Source organism: Bos grunniens, chromosome 22 (genome assembly GCF_055505025.1).
Source record: "Bos grunniens cultivar Pamir isolate PY7600 chromosome 22, Bosgru_T2T1.0, whole genome shotgun sequence".
Classification (NCBI taxonomy): domain Eukaryota; kingdom Metazoa; phylum Chordata; class Mammalia; order Artiodactyla; family Bovidae; genus Bos; species Bos grunniens.
In genome coordinates this window covers 31336155-31358882 of record NC_141186.1, presented here as the reverse complement: position 1 = coordinate 31358882, position 22728 = coordinate 31336155, and the positions used below count along the sequence as shown (strand labels likewise).

The following is a 22728-nucleotide window of genomic DNA, read 5'->3' as shown; positions in this document are numbered from 1 at the left end:
CTACATTTCATTAGCCTCATTCTTTTGTTCTTTTTCCTTTATAAACTTTGAAACACTTACTGGGTGATGAAAATAATATGTAAAAGTGTCCTTACCATCTGTGTTTTTGAAGAGAAATAAACTCTCAAATATGTGAATCAAATGATCGTCTATTAGAAATAATGAAACTAGCTACACATTTCTGTCCAGAATATACAGCAGATGATTCCTTATTCTCCACTCATTTTTTGTAATTTTATTCTTTTTATGTCTTCTTAGAAACCCTACACTGTTTTCTTTCTTTTTCCCTTGTTACCCAGGGTCTTTTTATTATCTTTTTTTATTTCCCCTCTGCATATCCTATTTTCTAATATAATTTAGAATTTCCTGTGAAAATTCAAAGAATTTAATGAAGAAAATTTTAAAATAAAATTATCTGTATGATTTGCAAAAACATGCTACACTTTGCCAGCATAAAACAAGGTACTGAAGTGTATTTTATTCTCTTTTGGCAGTTAGACCCTGATGTAGATTTTATACAGTGAATCTTTTAGTTACATATTTCCAAATTTAAATCTAAATATTAAGAAGCATCTCAGTGAGTGAGTCCTTGAAAATTTGGTCACAATAATTCTCATTTTGACATGAATTATTCACTTGTTTTCTTCTTGGTGATACCTGGCACCGCTTTTCCATCCACAATTTAACACTAGATATCTACATGTTCATATATACCAGTCTTTATTCTCTATGTATATTTTTTCCTATCCATAGGCTTTGAGGTAGCCAAAATTATTATTTGATAGATTATAAAATAGTAACAAAACTCCATCGAACTTGCTCATTTAGTAGACTAATAAATTATCTTAGTAGATTAATAAAATATCTCTCAAATAGCCCTGGGTCACACAGATGATGAATAAGAAAAATCTAAATTAATAGAAAAGAAGGATTTATAGTTCCTTCCCATTAGAGCCTGTGTATAATTTGACTGGAATTCTTTTTTTTAACTTATTTATTTTTATTGAAGGATAATTGCTTTACAGAATTTTGTTTTCTGTCAAGCCTCAACATGAATCAGCCATCAGATCAGATCAGATCAGTCGCTCAGTCTTGTCCAACTCTTTGCGACTCCATGAATCGCAGCACGCCAGGCCTCCCTCTCCATCACCAACTCCCGGAGTTCACTCAGACTCATGTCCATTGAGTCAGTGATGCCATCCAGCCATCTCATCCTCTGTCGTCCCCTTCTCCTCCTGCCCCCAATCCCTCCCAGCATCAGAGTCCTTTCCAATGAGTCAACTCTTCACTTGAGGTGGCCAAAGTACTGGAGTTTCAGCTTCAGCATCAGTCCTTCCAAAGAAATCCCAGGGCTGATCTCCTTCAGAATGGACTGGCTGGATCTCCTTGCAGTCCAAGGGACTCTCAAGAGTCTTCTCCAACACCACAGTTCAAAAGTATCAATTCTTCGGTGCTCAGCCTTTTTCACAGTCCAACTCTCACATCCATACATGACCACAGGAAAAACCATAGCCTTGACTAGACGGACCTTTGTTGGCAAAGTAATGTCTCTGCTTTCATAGGCAGACATATATCCCCTCCCTTTTGAACCTCCCTCCCATCTACCTCCCCATCACACCCCTCTAGGTTGATACAGAGCCCCTGTTTGAGTTTCCTGAGCCATACAGCAAATTCCCGTTGGCTATCTGTTTTATATAAATAAATACATAATGCATGACCTGGGGTTGACTGAATTTGCAGAGGCAGAACTGCAGATATGGAACGCCCACTGTAAAGTAATACTCATATTTCTACCCCCTAACCCTGTTGGCTACTTATTTTACATATGGTAATGTAAGTTTCCATGTTACTCTTTTCATACATCTCACCCTCTCCTCCCCTCTCCCCATGTCTATAAGTCTATTCTCTATGTCTGTTTCTCCACTGTTTCCCTGTAAATAAATTCTTCAGTACCATTTTTCTAGATTCTGTATATATGAGTTAGAATACAGTGTTTATCTTTCTCTTTCTGACTTACTTCACTCTGTATAATAGGTTCTTGGTTCATCCACCTCATTAGAACTGACTCAAATGCATTGCTTTTTATAGCTGAGTAATATCCCATTGTGTATATGTAGCACAACTTATTTTTCCATTCATCTGTTGATGGACATCTAGGTTGCTCCCAAGTTCTAGCTGTTGAAAATAATGCTGCAGTGAACAATGGGATACATGTGTCTCTTTCAGTTTTGGTTTCCTCAGGATGTATGCCTAGGAGTGGGATTGCTGGGTCATGTGGTGATTTTATTCCTAGTTTTTAAAGGAATCTCCATACCGTCTTCCATAGTGGCTGTATCAATTTACATTCCCACCAACAGTGCAAGAGCGTTCCCTTTTTTCCACACCCTCTCCAGCATTTACTGTTTGTAGACTTTTTGATGATGGCCATTCTGACCAGGGTGAGGTGATATCTCATAGTTTTGATTTGCATTTCTCTAATAATGAGCAATGTTGAGCATCTTTTCATGTGTTTGTTAGCCATCTGTATGTCTTCTTTGGAGAAAGGTCTTTTTCCCACTTTTTGATTGGGTTGTTTGTTTTTCTGGTATTGAGTTCTATGAACTGCTTGTATATTTTGAAAATTAATCCTTTGTCAGTTGTTACATTTGCTATTATTTTCTACCATTCTTAGGGCTGTCTTTTCACTTTGCTATAGTTTCCTTAGCTATGCAAAAGCTTTTAAGTTTAATCAGGTCCCACTTGTTTACTTTTGTTTTTATTTCTATTAGTCCAGGAGATGGGTCATAGAGGATCTTGCTTTCGTTTATGTCATCTAGTGTTCTGTCTATGTTTTCCTCTAAAAGTTTTATAGTTTCTGGTCTTACATTTAGGTCTTTAATCCATTTTGAGTTTATCTCTGTGTGTGGTGTTAGGAATTGTTCTAATTTCCTTCTTTTACATGTAGCTGTCCAGTTTTCCCAGCACCATTTATTGAAGAGGCTGTCTTTGCCCTGTTGTATATATATTCTTGTCTCGTTTGTCAAAAATAAGGTACCCATAGGTGCATGCGTGTATTTCTGGGCTTTCTATCTTGTTCCTTTGGTCTATATTTTGGTTTTTGTGGCAGTACTATACTGTTTTTGATGACTGTAGCTTTGTAGCATAAGCTGAAGTCAGGAAAGTTGATTCCTCCAGCTTCATTCTTCTTTCTCAAGACTATTTTGGCTATTCGGGGTCTTTTGTGTTTCCATATAAATTGTGAAATTTTTTGTTCTAGTTCTGTGAAAAATGCGATTGGTAATTTGATAGGGATTGCATTGAATCTGTAGATTGCATTTGGTAGTATAGTCATTTTCACAATATCGATGCTTCCTACCCAAGAACATGGAATATCTCTTCATCTGTTTATGTCATCTTTGATTTTTTTCATTAGTATCTTATAATTTTCTATGTACAGTTTTTTTTGTGTGTGTGTCCTTAGGTAAGTTTATTCCTAGATATTTAATTATTTTTGTTGCAATGGTGAATGGGATTGATTCCTTAATTTCTATTTATGATTTTTCATTGTGAGTATATAGAAATGAAAGTGATTTCTGTGTATTGATTTTGTATCCTGCAACTTTGCTAAATTCACTGATTAGCTCTAAAAATTTTCTAATTCTATGTTTATAATGTATTCTATGTACAGTATCCGGAGAAGGCAATGGCACCCCACCCCAGTACTCTTGCCTGGAAAAATCCCATGGACAGAGGAGCCTGGTAGGCTGCAGTCCATGGGGTTGCTAAGAGTCGGACACGACTCAGCGACTTCACTTTCACTTTTCACTTTAATGCATTGGAGAAGGAAATGGCAACCCACTCCAGTGTTCTTGCCTGGAGAGTCCCGGGGACTAGGGAGCCTGGTGGGCTGCTGTCTATGGGGTTGCACAGAGTCGAACACGACTCGAGCGACTTTGCAGCAACAGTAGCAGCATATACAATATCATGTCATCTGCAAACAGTGAGAGCTTTACTTCTTCTTTTCCAATCTGAATTCGTTTTATTTCTTTTTCTTCTCTAACTGCTGTAGCAAGGACTTCCAGAACTATGTTGAATAATAGTGATGAAAGTGGACACCCTTGTCTTGTTCCTGATCTTAGGGGGAATGCTTTCAGTTTTTCACCATTGAGAATAATGTTTGCTGTAGCTTTATTATGCTGAGGTAGGCTCCTTCTCTGCCCATTTTTTGAAGAGTTTTAATCATAAATGGGTGCTGAATTCTGTCAAAGGCTTTTTCTACATCTCTTGAGATAATCATATGGCTTTCCTCTTTCCGTTTGTTAATATGGTGTAACACATTGATTGATTTGCATATATTGAAGAATCCTTGCATCCCTGGAATAAACCCAACTTGATCATGGTGTATGAACTTTTTTATGTGTTGCTGAATTCTGTTTGCTAAAATTTTGTTGAGGATTTTTGCATCTATGTTCATCAGTGATATTGGCCTGTAGCTTTCTTTTTGTGTGTTGTCTTTGTCTGGTTTTGGTATCAGGGTGATTGTGGCCTCGTAGAATGTGTTTGGAAGTGTTCCTTCCTCTGCAATTTTTTGAAAGAGTTTTAGAAGGACAGGCATTAGCTCTTCTCTAAATGTTTGATAGAATTCTCCTGTGAAGCCATCTGGTCCCTAGCTTTGTTTTTGGGAGATTTTTGATCACAGCTTCAGTTTCATTATTTGTAATTGGGCTGTTCATACTTTCTATTTCTTCCTGGTTCAGTCTTGGAAGATTGAACTTTTCTAAGAACCTGTTCATTTCTTCTAGGTTGTCCATTTTATTGCCATATAGTTCATAATAGTCTCTATAATCCTTTGTATTTCTGCATTGTCTGTTGTAACCTCTCCTTTTTCATTTCTAATTTTGTTGATTTGATTCTCCTTTCTTTTCTCCTTGATGAGTCTGGCTAAGGGTTTGTCAATTTTGTTTATCTTCTCAAAGAACCAGCTTTTGGTTTTATTAATCTTTACTATTGTTTCTTTCATTTCTTTTTCATTTATTTCTGCTCAGATCTTTATAATTTCTTTCCTTCTGCTAATTTTGGGGGGTTTTGTTCTTCTTTTTCCAATTGTTTTAGGTGTAATGTTAGGTTGTCTATTCAATGTTTTTCTTGTTTGTTGAGGTAGGATTGTATTGCTATTAACTTCTCTCGTAGAAATGCTTTTGCTGCATCCCGTAGATTTTGAGTTGTCATGTTTTCATTGTCATTTGTTTCTAGGATCTTTTTTTATTTCCCTTTTTATTTCTTCAGTAACCTGTTGGTTATTTAGAAACATGTTTAATCTTCATGTGTTTGTGTTTCTTACAGTTTTTTTTCCTGTAATTGATATCTAGTCTCATAGTATTGTGGTCAGAGAAGATGCTTGGTACAATTTTTTTAAACTTACTGATGTTTGATTTGTGACCAAGATGTGGTCTATCCTGGAGAATGTTCCATGTCTTGAGAAGATGGTGTATTCTTCTGCATTTGGATGGAATGTCCTGAAGATATCAATGAGATCCATCTCACCTAGTGTATCAGTTAAGACTTGTGTTTGCTTATTAATTTTCTGTTTTAGTGATCTGTCCATTGGTGTGAGTGGGGTGTTAAAGTCTCCTACTATTATTGTGTTACTGTCAATTTCTCCTTTTATGTCTGTTAGTGTTTGTCTTATGTATGGAGGTGCTCCTATGTAAATATGCATAGATATTTACAATTGTTATGTCTTCCTCTTGGACTAATCCCTTAATCATTATGTAGTGTCCTTCCTTATCTCTTGTAATCTTCTTTATTTTAAGGTCTATTTTGTCTTATAGGAGGATTGCTACTCCAGCTATCTTTTGCTTCCCATTTGCATGGAATATATTTTTCTATCCTCTCACTTTCAGTCTATATGTATTTTTAGGTCTGAAATGGGTTTCTTGTAGACAGCTTATATATGGGTCTTGTTTTTGTATCCATTCAGCCAGTCTGTGTCTTTTAATTGAAACATTTAATCTATTGACATTTAAAGTAATTATTGATGTATTTGTTCCTATTGCCATTTTTTTAATTGTTTGGGGTTGATTTTGTAGATCTTTTTTTCTTGTATTTCTTGACTATATAAGTCGCTTTAACATTTGTTGTAAAGGTGGTTTGGTGGCACTGAATTCTCTTAACTTTTGCTTGTCTGAAAAGCTTTTTGTTTCTCCATAAATTTTGAATGAGCTCCTTGCCAGGTACAGTAATCTTGGTTGTAGATTTTTCCCTTTCAGTACTTTAAATATATCCTGCCATTCCCTTCAGTGGTTTCCCTTGTAAGTTATTTGTTGCTTCTCCCTTGCTGCTTTTAATATTGTTTCTTTGTGTTTAGTCTTTGCTTGTTTGATTAGTATGTGTCTTGGCATATTTCTCCTTGGGTTTATCCTATATGGGACTCTGTGCCTCTTGGACTTGATTGTCTATTTCCTGTTCCATTTTGGGGAAATTTTCAACTATAATCTCTTCAAAAATTTTCTGCCCTTTCTTTTTCTCTTCTTCATCTGGGACCCCTTCAATTCAAATATTTGATATGGTCCCAGAAGTCTCTGAGACTGTCCTCAGGTCTTTTCATTCTTTTTAGTTTATTCTGCTCTTCAGCAGTTGTTTCCACCATTTTATCTTCCAGCTTACTGATTCGTTCTTCTGCATCAGATATTCTGCTATTGATTCCTTCCAGAGTATTTTTAATTTCAGTAATCATATTGTTTGTATGTTTATTCTTTAATTCTTCTAGGTTTTTGTTAGTTTATTCTTGCATTTCCTCCATTTTGTTTTCAAGGTTTTTGATCATCTTTACTATCATTATTCTGAATTCTTTTTCAAGAAGTTTGCCTATTTCTTCTTCATTTATTTGGACTTCTGTGTTTCTAGCTTGTTCCTTCATTTGTGTAGTATTTCTTTGCCTTTTCATTATTTTTTTTTAACTTACTGTGTTTGAGGTCTCCTTTTCCCAGGCTTCAAGGAAAGTTGAATTCTTTCTTTGAAGAAGGTTAAATTCTTTCTTCCTTTTGGTTTTTTCCCTCCTAAGGTTGGTCCAGTGGTTTGTGTAAGCTTCTTATAGGGTGAGATTTGTGCTGAGTTTTTGTTTGTTTTCCCTTTGATGGGCAAGCTGAGTGAGGTGGAATCCTGTCTGCTGATGATTGGGTTTGTATTTTGTTTTGTTTGTTGTTTAGATGAGGCGTCCTGCACAGGGTGCTACTGGTGGTTGGATGATCCCAGGTCTTGTATTACAGTGGTTTCCTTTGTATGAGTTCTCACTATTTAATACTCCCTAGGGTTAGTTCTCTGGTACTCTAGGGTCCTAGAGTCAGTACGCCCACTCCAAAGACTCAGGGCTTGACCTCTGGTCAGGAACGAAGATTCCACAAGTGATTTATTATAGCATGAGTGAGATTAAAACAAATGTCCAAAAATGAGAAACCAAAGATGAACCCCGACAAATGGCAGTTTAAAAAATCAGGCAAATAATTAAAATAATGGAATATACATATATACATATACACCCAGGAGCAAAGTCAAAACAGTCCAACAAAAATAAAGAAGATTGACCCAGTGATCAAAGGAAATCAAAAGTTATATTTACTAGTTAAGAACAAAACTAAAGCACAAACTGGAAAACAAAACTAAGCCAAGGTGCCAAGTGGGGAATAAAGCAATGAAAACAAAACTAACAAATATGCTGAGAGGAAAGGAAAGAAAAGAAAGAAAGAATAGATATGCAAAGTTAAATAGAGGTAGATGAAGAAGATTTATATACATTAAAAATTAACTGCAAGGGGAAAAGAACAGTATGAAAAACAAACAAAGGAATAAATGTAGAAAAAATAAAATAGGATTAAAAATTAAAATTATTAAAAAGAGAAAAAAAAAGAAGAAAGAAAAAAGGAAAATTCCACAGAACTGCAGAAGCCCAATGCAGAGGCAGAGGTTTGTAACAACAATAAAAAATATGACTGAGGGAAAAAAAGCTCAAAAGCTTAATTGGATTTCTTAGTCCCAATAAAGTCAACGACTATAAGGGGGGGGGTGGGGGGAGGAAAAAGAGAAAAATACTCCAAAAGAATATATAAAACAAGTCAAAAATAAGAATAATAAATGTTTTTCTTGAGTCACTGTTGTCAGAGTCCTTTCCCTCGATAGGAGTTACTATCCACCTTACCTCCCTAGGATGCCCTCCAACACTGTACTGATCTCTGGACCTGCTGTGGGGGCAATTCAGATTCTAATCTGGTCCTACTCCTGTGTATTTTTGTGTCCAGTGTCCACAGCTATCAGAACTAGTGTGTTTTCTTGTGTTAGAGCTCTCAATGACCTTTTATATATTCCACAGACACAGTCTGCCTAGTTGATCATGTGGATTTTATCTGAAGCTTGTACAGCTGGTGGGAAGGTTTGGGGTCTTCTTCCTTAGCCATACTGCCTCTGGGTTTCAATTGTGGTTTTATTTCTATCTCTACATATGGGTCATCCACTGGGGTTTGCTCCTGAGGCTGCCCTGGAGGACTTGGGTTTGCCCCTGTGAGGCCCAGGTGTGGAGGTGGTGCAGCTGCTTGGGTCACAGGGGTTCTGGCAGCACCAGGTACTCAGGGGAGTTGGCAGCTAGGGCAGCAAGAAACATAGTGCTCTGTTAAGGGTATGGCAACCAGTATTGGCTAATACACTCCAGTATTCTTGCCTGGAGAACCCCCCTCCCTGACAGAGAAGCCTGGCAGGCCACAGTCTACAGGGTCGCAAAGAGTTGGACAGGACTCAAGCGACCCTGTTTGCATAGATGCAAGACATTTTTTGCCTGTGGCAGCTCTGCCCCAGTGAGAGTTGAACATGAAGGTGGCACAGCTTCTTGGCTTGTGGGGACCCTGGCAGTGCCAAGTGTGCAGGAACACAGACTGACTCCACCACAGGAGTTATGGACCTATCAGAGTCTTTTTTTCGAGCCTCTTGTACCTGGTTATCAGAAGGCCTCTTTGGCCAGTCTTTCTCCATAGCTCCACCTGTTCAGGCACTTAGAGGACTCCCTTGCCTGGGGTCCCTCTCTGTTGTTCCAGATTAGGCACATAGAGGGGCCCCCTGGCTGGGTTTCTGCTCTGTAGTTCAGTGCATCAGGCATTTGATGGGCCAGACTCTCACTTGTTCAACTGCCAATGCTGGCACGTGGGGGGAGAGAGGCTATGGTGCTGGCTTCACCCCTATGTGTGACTCAGCAGTATCACCTTGCTTCCATGGCTGCCTGGCTTTCCTCCACCGACATTTCCCACCACGATCTCCCCTCTCACATCCCCTCAATCCGTCTCTCCACAGTCAACGGCAGCCCTCACCCTGGGATTGCTCCACAATCCCTAAACTCCAGCTCCAAGCCTCTGTGCCATCCAGGGGACTAATGTTCCTATCCAGGGAATGCATGGCTGTGGCAAGAACTATCTGATTCTCATTCCATTTAGGCTGCCACAGATCAGCTGTTTCATTCACATCCTTAAATGTTTCTCCTCTGACTCAGCCAATTGTCCCGACGTGGGGATCGGACCCCTGCCTCAGTTCCCCCACCCACCGAGGGCAGGTCCGGTCCTACTGACACTCCTGTTTTTCCCCCTAGTTCTTTGTCCTACCGAGTTTTGCGTGGGTCTATATATTCTTTCCCACTGGTCAGGTCCTCCTGTCCACTCGCCGCTGGTGTTCTGGATGCACTTCTGTGTCTGAAGGTGTATTCCTGATGTATCCATGGAGAGAGATGTACTCCACGTCCACCTACTCCTCAGCCATCTCGTTCTCTTGACTGGAATTATTTTGCTTTTTGACACAATGTTTCATGAGGTACTAATGAGAAATTTGGCCCCAAACCTGTACATCTAAGTTATTCTCCTCTAGAATTTGATTATATTTTGGGATGCAGTCAGATGTTCTGAAACTTCAGTGTGTGGAAATGGAACTTATAAATACACTTCAGAAACTCCCAGTAACACTGCATAATTTACCAGTAATTTCACAAGCATTGTCTCATATCCCATTTCAAAGAAAGTATCAAGAATGGTTCACCTTGTTATAAAATGTGGTGAAAGGAAACTGTTGAAAAGAAACCCAAATTAGAACATAAACGAGTTAGGTAATGTTACCAAAATTTTTGCTGTTGTTCAATTGCTAAGTCATGTCTGACTCTTTGCAACCCCATGGACTGAAGCATGCCAGCCTCCTCTGCCCTCCACTATCTCCCAGAGTTTGCTCAGATTTATGTCCATTGAATCAGTGATGCTATCTAACCATCTCATCCTCTGCTGCCTCCTTTTCTTTTTGACTTCAGTCTTTCCCAGTATGAGGTCTTTTCAGATGAGCCAGCTCTTTACTTCAGGTGGCCAAAGTAATGGAGATTCAGCAACAGTCCATTCAATGAATGTTCAGGGTTGAATTCCTTTAGAATTGATGGGTGTGATCTCATTGCAGTCCAAGAGACTCTCAGGAGTCCTCTGCAGCACCACAATTCAAAAGCATCAACTCTTTGGTGTTCAGCCTTCTTTACAATCCATCTCTCATATCCATACATGACTAATGGAAAAACCATAGCTTTGACTATACACAGCTTTGTTGGCAAAGTGATGTCTCTGCTTTTGAATACACTATCTAGGTTTGTCATAGCTTTTCTTTCAAGGAGCAAGCGTCTTTCAGTTTCATGGCTGCAGTCACCATCCACAGTGATTTGGGAGCCCAAGAGAATAAAGTCTGCCACTGTTGCCATTGTTTCCCTATCTATTTGCCATGAAGTGATGGGATCAGATGACATAATCTTGGTTTTTTGAATGTTGAATTTTAAACCAGCTTTTTCACTCTCTTCTTTCACCCTCTATAGTTTCTCTTTACTTTCTGCCATTAGGGTGATATCATATGCATATTGAGGTTGTTGATATTTCTCTTGGCAATCTTGATTCCAGCTTGTGATTCATCCAGCCCAGTGTTTCCACATGAAGCACTCTGCATATAAGTTAAATAAGCAAGGGGACGACCTTGTCACACTCCTTTCTCAATTTTGAACCAGTCCTTTCTTCCATGTCTGGTTCTAACTGTTGCTTCTGGACCCACACATGGGTAGGATATATCATGATTATTCTAGGTTTTGTTTTTGTTTGTTGTAAGCAAGGTGTAAGTTTATTTCTCTCAGCAACCTTCGACTAATGCAGCAGCTCCTCCAAATCATTTAAAACCCCTGATTCACGATCATCGTACATAACTTTCATTCTCATTGCAGAATGTGGCTGCTTGATCCCCATTCATCATATCAGAGCTCCAAGTGGTAGAGGAAAGACGAGAAGACAAACAAGTCTTCTGTCTAAGGAGATTTCTGAAATACCTCATGCAACATTTCTACTTGCATTGCAGTGACTAAATCATAAACACATGGCTTCCCTGGTTTCAAGAGAGGCATGGGAATGTGGTATTTTAAATGGACGGAAATGGACCTGCAGAGGTGCAAAGGAGGAGTAGAGGTAGGGTGGGTAGCCAGCAGTTTCTAGCAGGCAGGGAGAGAAGAAGGGAAGCATTGAGGGAGGCCAGAAGCAGAGCAGAAAAGAGAGCTGCCAGCTCAAATCCCCTATTACCCTAGAGATTAATTTCTACCAGCCATCAAGTCTTCCCTGAATAAGATCTGAAAATTCAAGTCACTGGTCATTTATAAAACTATCTGAGAATGATGTAGTGCAACTGAACATAGATGGTTGCATTTTGGAAGTAAGTAGCAGCAGTGGGACTAGTATTAATAGTAGTAGCTATTGTAATGCTAGTTCTTTAGATACTCAATATATATTCCTGGGTACAACTATATATCCATTTAAAAGGATAATGAAACTAAGGCCTCTATTTGAATAAACATTATTCTTTTATTCCATATGCATTTCTGACTTTTCCAATAGATATTTATAATTCACTATACTTGAAATAAACTGATGGATATTTATACTGTAAATAAGTGGATTGAAGCAGCTTTTAAAAGGCCAAGGGAGTCAGTATAGCTTGTGGCTAAAAAAATGAAAGTTGAAGTTGGGTTTAAACATAAGATCTGCAACTGAAGAGCTATATGTGACCTTTACCTTCAATGATTTATTCTCTAAGTTTCAACTTCCTAAATTATAACATAGAGATAACAAAAAACAAAAACATTAAACTTGAAGGGCTGTGATAGGATTAAATAATACATAAAATATATAGGAGTCAGAAAGTGTTCATTTAAAAAAAAAACAAAAACCTTTTTTTCAGGATCTTCTCAAAAAAGTACTAAAGAGTAGTCAGAGATTATGTTTTAAAATAGAATAATCCCAAGGGCAAGATATACCTGAACACTTTGGGTTTATGTAGAGTTTACAAGGAAACATAAAGACAAATACCTGTAGTTAGACAAAGTATGCCTCATCAGATAATACCAGTGAGGGGAAAAAAAAAAGAATATTTGTTCCCTACTAGCTGGTAATAATTAATGATTTTTAAAACACCAGAAAATAAATTATCTAAACTAAGAATAGTTCTAAAATATCAAGCAGGTGTTTTTTTTCTTTTTTTATTTCTGACTGTGGTATAATTAAATAATACTCAGGAACACCTTATTGTCAAATTTAGACTTAAGTTGAAGAAAGTAGGGAAAACCACTAGACCATTTAGGTATGTCCTAAATCAAATCCCTTATGATTATACAGTACAAGTGAGAAATAGATTTAAGGGACTAGATCTAATAGACAGAGTGCCTGATGAACAGTGGACAGAGGTTCATGACATTGTACAGGAGAAGGGATCACAACCATCCCCATGGAAAAGAAATGCAAAAAAGCAAAGTGACTGTCTGAGGAAGCCTTACAAATAGCTGTGAAAAGAAGAGAAGGGAAAAGCAAAGGAGAAAAGGAAAGATATAAGCATCTGAATGCAGAGTTCCAAAGAATAGCAAGGAGAGATAAGAAAGCCTTCCTCAGCGATCAATGCAAAGAAATAGAGGAAAACAACAGAATGGGAAAGACTAGAGATCTCTTCAAGAAAAAGAGAGATACCAAGGTAACATTTCATGCAAAGATGGGCTCGATAAAGGACAGAAATGGTATGGACCTAACAAAAGCAGAAGATATTAAGAGGTGGCAAGAATACACAGAAGAACTGTACAAAAAGGATCTTCACGACCCAGATAATCACAATGGTGTGATCACTCACCTAGAGCCAGACATCCTGGAATGTGAAGTCAAGTGGGCCTTAGAAAGCATCACTATGAACAAAGCTAGTGGAGGTGATGGAATTCCAGTTGACCTATTTCAAATCCTAAACGATGATGCTGTGAAAGTGCTACACTCAATATGCCAGCAAATTTGGAAAACTCAGCAGTGGCCACAGGACTGGAAAATCCTTTGGGATTCATTCCAATCCCAAAGAAAGGCAATGCCAAAGAATGCTCAGACTACCACACCATCGCACTCATCTCACATGTTAGTAAAGTAATGCTCAAAATTCTCCAAGCCAGGCTTCAGCAGTACGTGAATCATGAACTTCCAGATGTTGAAGCTGGTTTTAGAAAAGGCAGAGGAACCAGAGATCAAATTGCCAGCATCCGCTCGATCATGGAAAAAGCAAGAGAGTTCCAGAAAAACATCTGTTTCTGCTTTACTGACTATGCCAAAGCCTTTGACTGTGTGGATCACAATAAACTGTGGAAAATTCTGAAAGAGATGGGAATACCAGACCACCTGACCTGCCTCTTGAGAAACCTATATGCAGGTCAGGAAGCAACAGTTAGAACTGGACATGGAACAACAGACTGGTTCCAAATAGGAAAAGGAGTATGTCAAGGCTATATATTGTCACCCTGCTTATTTAACTTATATGCAGAGTACATCATGAGAAACGCTGGGCTGGAAGAAGCACAAGCTGGAATCAAGATTGCCAGGAGAAATATCAATAACCTCAGATACACAGATGACACCACCATTATGGCAGAAAGTGAAGAGGAACTGAAAAGCCTCTGGATGAAAGTGAAAGAGGAGAGTGAAAAAGTTGGCTTAAAGCTCAACATTCAGAAAATGAAGATCATGGCATCTGGTCCCATCACTTCATGGGAAATAGATGGGGAAACAGTGGAAACAGTGGCAGACTTTATTTTGGGGGGCTCCAAAATCACTGCAGATGGTGACTGCAGCCATGAAATTAAAAGACGCTTACTCCTTGGAAGGAAAGTTATGACCAATCTAGATAGCATATTCAAAAGCAGAGACATTACTTTGCCAACAAAGGTCCATCTAGTCAAGGCTATGTTTTTTCCAGTGGTCATGTATGGATGTGAGAGTTGGACTGTGAAGAAAGCTGAGCACCGAAGAATTGATCCTTTTGAACTGTGGTGTTGGAGAAGACTCTTGAGAGTCCCTTGGACTGCAAGGAGATCCAGCCAGTCCATTCTAAAGATCAGTCCTGGGTGTTCATTGGAAGGACTGATGTTGAAGCTGAAACTCCAATATTTGGCCACCTCATGTGAAGAGTTGACTCACTGGAAAAGACCCTGATGCTGGGAGGGATTTGGGGGCAGGAGGAGAAGGGGACCACAGAGGATGAGATGGCTGGATGGCATCACTGACTCGATGGACATGAATTTGAGTGAACTCCGGGAGTTGGTGATGGACAGGGAGGCCTGGCGTGCTGCGATTCAAGGGGCCGTAAAGAGTCGGACACGACTGAGTGACTGAATTCAACTGAACTGAACTGCTGCTGCTGCTGCTGACATCACTTCAGTCGTGTCCGATTCTGTGAGACCCCATAGACTGCAGCCCACCAGGCTCCTCCGTCCCTGGGCTTCTCCAGGCAAGAACACTGGATTGGGTTGCCATTTCCTTCTCCTATGCATGAAAGTGAAAGTGAAGTCACTCAGTCGTGTCCGACCCTCAGCAACCCCATGGACTGCAGCCTTCCAGGCTCCTCCGTCCATGGGATTTTCCAGGCAAGAGTACTGGAGTGGGGTGCCATGAACTGAACTGAGCAAGTTTTATTATTTGGAAACCTAATCTCTCTATTAGTATCGTCAGAACTATGTAGCAGAAAACTGAGTCTGACCTTTCATAGTACGCTTTCTTTGATCATTTCTCAAACATAAAGAAAAATCCTTTTTAAAAAACTGAGCTGTAATTGACATATAAAATTATTTAGGTTTAAGGAGTGTTGATGTGATACATTTGTATATTATAATGCAATTACCACCAGTGTTAGCACCTCTATCTTGTCACATTATTTTTTAGCAGTAAGAACAAATCTGATGTATTCTCTTCACAGCTTTGAAGTCTGAAATACAGTACTGTTGCCTGTGATCACTGTACTGTACCTTAGATCTGCAGGACATGTTTATCTAATAGTTGTGAGTTTGTACCCTTGAATGACATCTCCCCAGTTCCCTGCTTCCCCCACCCCAAGCCTGCAGAAACCACCATTCTACCTTCTGTTTTTACTGCTACTGCTAAGTTGCTTCAGTCGTGTCCGACTCTGTGCGACTCCATAGACTGCAGCCCACCAGGCTCCCCCGTCCCTGGGATTCTCCAGGCAAGAACACTGGAGTGGGTTGCCATTTCCTTCTCCAACGCATGAAAGTGAAAAGTGAAAGTGAAGTCGCTCAGTCATGTTGCTCAGTCGTGTCCGACTCTAGCGACCCCATGGACTGCAGCCTACCAGGCTCCTCCGTCCATGGGATTTTCTAGGCAGATTCTACATGTTAGTGATGTTAGCCAATATTTGTCTCTTTCTGTAAATGCTTTTAATGAATTAGCTCTTTATAATTCTAAGTTCAGAGAGAGTTCTTTTATTTTTTTGGAGGGGGTGTGGTCTGGTTTGAATAATTATAGTCTCTTTATTGTGACTCATGATGTCACATATTTAGGCTCTTTTTCCAAAGAAACATTTTCAAACCCTTTAGTAATAGAGTAAACGTCTGTTTGAAAAGCAAAGTTATGAGCAGATATTTCAAACTGTGTAACATGAGTTCTGTATCTCTGAGGAGACTCTGGGTCCCTCATCCTTCAGCAATTGTCTGGGTTTCTCTTCTTCTTCCTGTTCCTTATATTCAAATTGTCCCCTTTTTGAGCCTCTTCTTTCTGCTGTAGACAGCTTCAGTTACTGCCTGCTACAGATAGCATCCAGAAACACAAAGTGATTGAATAACTAATTAATATACTTATACTCCCATTCATTTTAAAAAACACACTTATTGGAAACCTACTATGATATGCTGGATATTCAGAAATAAGTCTCTGGCCTCAGGGAGTCCACAGTTTTGCAGTCCATAAACACATGAAGTATTTTAAGAGCTCTGATAAGTATAAACACAGGTTAGCATGAAAGATTGATCCTGTAGGAGAAATTTCTGAGGTACTGTGGAGCAAAAAGACTTTCAAAGAAAGATGAAACTTCTAATCTCATTTATTTGTCTGTTTCATCAGTCTAATTAGATTGTAAGTTCTTTGAAGTCCAGAGAAATATCTTGTTCATCATTTTTTTGTTTATTTGTCTTCTACTCTCCTCAAAATGTTAGACTCATACATTTGCTTGTTGAGTAAAGGAATTTATTCAGACTTGCTGATGGAGGCACATCCCTAACTGCCAGTGATTTCTTTGGTTTGTTCAAAGGGTGAATGGTAACTTTTAAATGTGAGCTAATATTTCCCTCTCAGTATGGATGAGTTCATTAGGTATCTTTCTTGGAGAAGACAAATGCTTCTTATGGAATAAGAAACTTACAGAGTAGAAAGCACTCATGCAGATACTCAGAACCTGAGGATGTTTTTCAGCTTCAAGAAGGGAAGAAAGTACAGAAGATGAAGTCTGGAGGTTCTGAAAGATTCACTTTGCCCAAAGAATTCCTCGTTTGTCTAAAACAAAGCTTCTACCTCAGAAGGTCCCTACCCTGAGTTTCGAAACTGAGTAGAAACGGACCACCAGCGTATGCAATAATCTGCACTGAAATTTTTCTTTTGAGGCACAAAGAGTATAACACTGACTTAACCCTTAGAAGGGGCCTCAAGTACTGAAGATACAGGAATAAATGATAGCATTATATGTGTTTTAGTATTCAAGTTTTAAAGGATTAGAGATTTCTCTCTAATCAAAAAGATATGGTTATGAAAATATCAAATAATTAACTGAATTTTCCTAATCATAATCACCTCTCAAATTAATTTAGAAAAGGATGTCAGTGCCCCTTTCTGTTTTTTTTTAAAACATGAGATTATTTAGGACTGATGGTAAAATACTGATTAATTGTTTTGTTTTAAAACAATTAGATTAAAATATTGTTTGAAGTTATTCATTTTACCCAGTTGACATTTTAATGTATAAATATAATTACAGACTCTTTAGGAATGCTTAATTTTTGCCTTGATATATATGCCAGCAATTGTGTGTTTGAAAGAGAATCATAAAATGTAAAACTTTATGTTTAATCACCAGTGTCAAAAATTATTAGGTAATAACCACAGGAGAAGAGGATGTGTGAAAGATACAAAGGCCCATATTTAAGACATAATTTTTCTAATAGTTTCTCTGATTTTAAGATGTCATGGCGTCATATGAAGGTTAACAGGTCAGATACCAAATGGACTTTTTAAAAAAATGTTAAGTGATCAATTTGCACTCATAAAAGGGTTAAGATTACTGGCAGTTCTCTTAGACCATCATCTAGGTACACTACTGGCTAGAGAGACAATAAACTCTGATTCTCTTGAGGGTCCAACTGGTTAAACAAAAGTAAATTGAAATAGTTCCTAGAGAAAGACTGCTCCCTCAGTTTGGGGGCAGAATATAATCCCATCAGATATTATAAAACTAGAATGTTAACACTAGGAAATATTGTTTGAAAATCCACTTAATTAATTCTGTCCCCCTGTTTCCTTCTCTCTGTAACCCAAATCTCAGACTTCTTTTTTTTTTTCTAAGTAGCATGCCAGGGTACAACTGCTGTGAGGTTGCATCAGGGAAACAGAACAGTTTTTTGACAAGACTGATTTCTTTTTTAAGTTGCATTTTTTACTGTTGAAAGTTCTGGCTAAGAGTGTGTTTAAAATCCATTATGATTGTAAATATGATATACTTTATTCAGCCTGTGTCTAAACACTGAGAAACAGAACTTTGGAGTAAAAGTAAATAAGAATAAAGGATTCTTTTTCCTAACAGTAGAACCAGATTCTGCCAACAAAATAGGACACCTAAATTTTTTTTAAAGCTGAGATGGGTGTTAGAAAAATTTTTGAGAGATGTGCTACTTGCAAGAGCATCCTAGAGTAAATGATTTTATTAAGCTAATTTTTTTCAAGTTTGTGAGCCCTCTGAAATTTTTTTATGTGGTATAAAATTTCTAAGAAATTGGGATGAGCAGCATTAAGGCATCACAGTAACTGATAATAATTTTACACACATTCTCACCGCCGATCTTTGGACCCAGATCTCACATTCATCTTGGGTCATGTTATGATAAAGGCTATGTCTGGATAGTGTCAGAATATCCAGATGCAGAGCAGGCTGCTTTGTTTATCAGCTACCAAACTCCTCCTGTTTCGAGGCACCCAGCTGATTGTCTGAAATGATGACATTGCATCTGGATGTTTAGCGTTGTGTAGCCACAAGGAAAGACAAAGTGCTACGTTTTACAGCTGTTAGGGTAACACCTTTTTTTTTCTTCCATTGCTTCATAGAAATGATCTTCTAAAGGATAATTTTGGTATCAAATTATAGAATTGGTGCTGCAAGCCCAGAAAGTAAGAATCCTGTTTCGAAGAAGAAGGCAGGACACTGTGGAAATGAAGACTCCATTGTAGGGTAGGGAAGGATGATGGAAATCAAAGTTTATTTGGAATGCTCACATATAAGATAATCTGATATACATGACAGATCTGATGCACAGTTGAAAAATGAATTAATGACTTTTTAGAAAACAGTGTAAGTGAAAATAGTGCTGATTGATTTATGATGGAGAGGGGCATGAGAAATCAGAGTGTATTCCTTGGAGCTGCAGCAACAATAAATAATATGATTTAACTAAATAAACTACAGTAAAACTTAAAATACACCTATTATATATGTATGAAGGTTCATTGACATCCATCTAGACTGTTGCATCTTTGAAAATATTAATAACTCCTATTAAAGCTAATGTGTATTTTTTTTTTGAATTTATTTTTAAAATTTATTTTATTTTTTTAACTTTACAATATTGTATTGGTTTTGCCTTATATCAAAATGAATCCGCCACAGGTATACACGTGTTCCCCATCCTGAACCCTCCTCCCTCCTCCCTCCCCATACCATCCCTCTGGATTGTCCCAGTGCACCAGCCCCAAGCATCCAGTATCGTGCATCGAACCTGGACTGGCAACTCGTTTCATATATATTATACATGTTTCAATGCCATTCTCCCAAATCATCCCACCCTCTCCCTCTCCCACAGAGTCCAAAAGACTGTTCTATACATCAGTGTCTCTTTTGCTGTCTCATATACAGGGTTATTGTTACCATCTTTCTAAATTCCATATATATGTGTTAGTATACTGTATTGGTGTTTTTCTTTCTGGCTTACTTCACTCTGTATAATAGGCTCCAGTTTCATCCACCTCATTAGAACTGATTCAAATGTATTCTTTTTAATGGCTGAGTAATACTCCATTGTATATATGTACCACAGCTTTCTTATCCATTCATCTGCTGATGGACATCTAGGTTGCTTCCATGTCCTGACTATTATAAACAGTGCTGCGAAAACATTGGGGTACGCATGTCTCTTTCCCTTCTGGTTTCCTCAGTGTGTATGCCCAGCAGTGGGATTGCTGGATCATAAGGCAGTTCTATTTCCAGTTTTTTAAGGAATCTCCACACTGTTCTCCATAGTGGCTGTACTAGTTTGGATTCCCACCAACAGTGTAAGAGGGTTCCCTTTTCTCCACACCCTCTCCAGCATTTATTGCTGGTAGACTTTTGGATTGCAGCCATTCTGACTGGTGTGAAATGGTACCTCATAGTGGTTTTGATTTGCATTTCTCTGATAATGAGTGATGTTGAGCATCTTTTCATGTGTTTGTTAGCCATCTGTATGTCTTCTTTGGAGAAATGTCTATTTAGTTCTTTGGCCCTTTTTTTTTTTTTTTTTTTGGCCCATTTTTTGATTGGGTCATTTATTTTTCTGGAATTGAGCTGTAGAGTTGCTTGTATGTTTTTGAGATTAGTTGTTTGTCCATTGCTTCATTTGCTATTATTTTCTCCCATTCTGAAGACTGTCTTTTCACCTTGCTTATAGTTTCCTTTGTTGTGCAGAAGCTTTTAAGTTTAATTAGGTCCCATTTGTTTATTTTGCCTTTATTTCCAATATTCTGGGAGGTGGGTCATAGAGAATCCTGCTATGATGTATGTCGGAGAGTGTTTTGCCTATGTTCCCCTCTAGGAGTTTTATAGTTTCTGGTCTTACATTTAGATCTTTAATCCATTTTGAGTTTATTTTTGTGTATGATATTAGAAAGTATTCTAGTTTCATTCTTTTACAAGTGGTTGACCAGTTTTCCCAGCACCACTTGTTAAAGAATTGTCTTTAATCCATTGTATATTCTTGCCTCCTTTGTCAAAGATAAGGTGTCCATAGGTGTGTGGATTTATCTCTGGGCTTTCTATTTTGTTCCATTGATCTATATTTCTGTCTTTGTGCCAGTACCATACTGTCTTGATGACTGTGGCTTTGTAGTAGAGCCTGAAGTCAGCCTGGTTGATTCCTCCAGCTCCATTTTTCTTTCTCAAGATTGCTTTGGCTATTCAAGGTTTTTTGTATTTCCATACAAATTGTGAAATTATTTGTTCTAGCTCTGTGAAGAATACCTTTGGTAGCTTGATAGGGATTACATTGAATCTATAAATTGCTTTGGTTAGTATACTCATTTTCACTATATTGATTCTTCCAATCCATGAACATGGTATATTTCTCCATCTAAAAAATATGGAACGCTTCACGAATTTGCGTGTCATCCTTGCGCAGGGGCCATGCTAATCTTCTCTGTATCATTCCAATTTTAGTATATGTGCTGCCAAAGCGAGCACTAATGTGTATTTAACAAGACGTTTAAATTAACAGAAATATCTCTTTTCCCTGAAAATATGTATATTTCTATGGCAGTTTTACAGACTTTTGGCATTTAGTAGAAAGGCATGGCACAATGTCTTCAGAGCTTTGCCTTGTGATTTTTCTGCACGTACTTGAGTCATTGTCTACCTCACTTTGAAGTAGATCTTCTATTTTTCCTGGCCCCAAAATCCATTGTGACAGACAGTTTGCAACATATTAATATTAAAATCTAAGAAATGTTTTGAGTTGCACTAAATTGAAATCATGAGACTTTTGCTATAAAACACCACACAAGAAAAAAAATTCTCTTTGTTTAGAATGAAATTATCTGATTTAAGTCAGGTAACTTCCCTGTTTCCTTTGTTGTTCAGTTGCTCAGTCATATCTGAACCCCCTGGACTGCAGCATGCCCACCTTCCCTGTCCATCACCATCTCTCTGAGCTTGCTCAAACTCATGTCCATTGAGTTGGTGATGCCTCATCCTCTGTTGTCCCCTTCTCCTCCTGCCTTCAATCTTTCCCAGCATTAGGGTCTTCTTTTTTTTCTTAATTAATTTATTTTTTAATTGAAGGATAATTGCTTTACAGACTTTTGTTGTTTTCTGTCAAACTTCAGCATGAATCAGCCATAGGTATACATATATCCCCTCCCTTTTGAACCTCTCTCCCATCTCCCTCCCCACCCCACCCCTCTAGGTTGATACAGAGCCCATCAGGGTCTTTTTTAATGAGCTGGCTCTTCGCATCAGGTGGCCAACATATTGGAGCTTCAGCATCAGTCCTTCCAATGAATATTCAGGGTTGATTTCCTTTAGGATTGACTGTTTGATCCCTTTGCAGTCCAAGGGACCCCCAAGAGTCTTCTCCAGCACCACAGTTCCAAAGTATCAATTCTTTGGTACTCCCATTCTTAGACTCATTAGAAAAGACCCTGATACTGGGAAAGATTGAAGGCAAGACGTGAAGGGGTGGCAGAGGATGAGATGGTTGGATGGCATCACTGACTCAATGGACATGACTTTGAGCAAGCTCCAGGAGATAGACAGGAAAGCCTGGTGTGCTGTGGTCCATGGGATCTCAAAGAGTCAGACAGGACTGTGTAAACAACAATTCATCCTTCAGTTCAGTTCAGTCGCTCAGTCATGTCTGGCTTTTTGTGACCCCATGGACTCTCACGGTTTGCAACAACCCATCCTTAGGGGTGGTCCCAATGTCACCTAGTTAACATAATAAAAGATACCTTAATAGCTGTCTTCACTTGGAAAATTCCAAGGATTTTAGGAACTCTGAGCCAGAAGTGAGGTTGAAGACCAAATAGAAGTTTCTTGTTATAAATCACAGTATTACACTACCCAACTACTCAACAATTAAGGCCACTTTATTCATGTTAGCAGTGTGTCTTCCATGTTCCCAAAGCAGCCTAGAGAACATTATTATTGCCATAATTTCTGTGTAGCAAGTTCGCTTTCATAGATAGTTACATCACTATTGTTGTTTCGTCATTATGTCATGTCCAACTTTTTGAGACCTCTTGGAGCATAGCCTGCCAGGCTCCTCTATCCATGGGATTTCCCAGGCAGGGAATACTGGATTGGGTTGCCATTTCCTTCTCCAGGGGATCTTCCTGACCCAGG

At 38.5% G+C, this 22728-nt stretch overlaps 1 protein-coding gene and 1 non-coding gene across 36 annotated transcripts in view; one reads left to right on the top strand and one right to left on the bottom strand.

Annotated features, from left to right (window-relative positions):
• The window catches only part of LOC147348250 (uncharacterized), an 888338-nt gene that overhangs the window by 543218 nt on the left and 322392 nt on the right, over positions 1-22728 (top strand). The window lies entirely within an intron of this gene.
• LOC147348251 (U6 spliceosomal RNA) lies at positions 20963-21069 on the bottom strand. Its single transcript, XR_015152008.1, has one exon. It is a non-coding gene; the product is annotated as a U6 spliceosomal RNA (small nuclear RNA).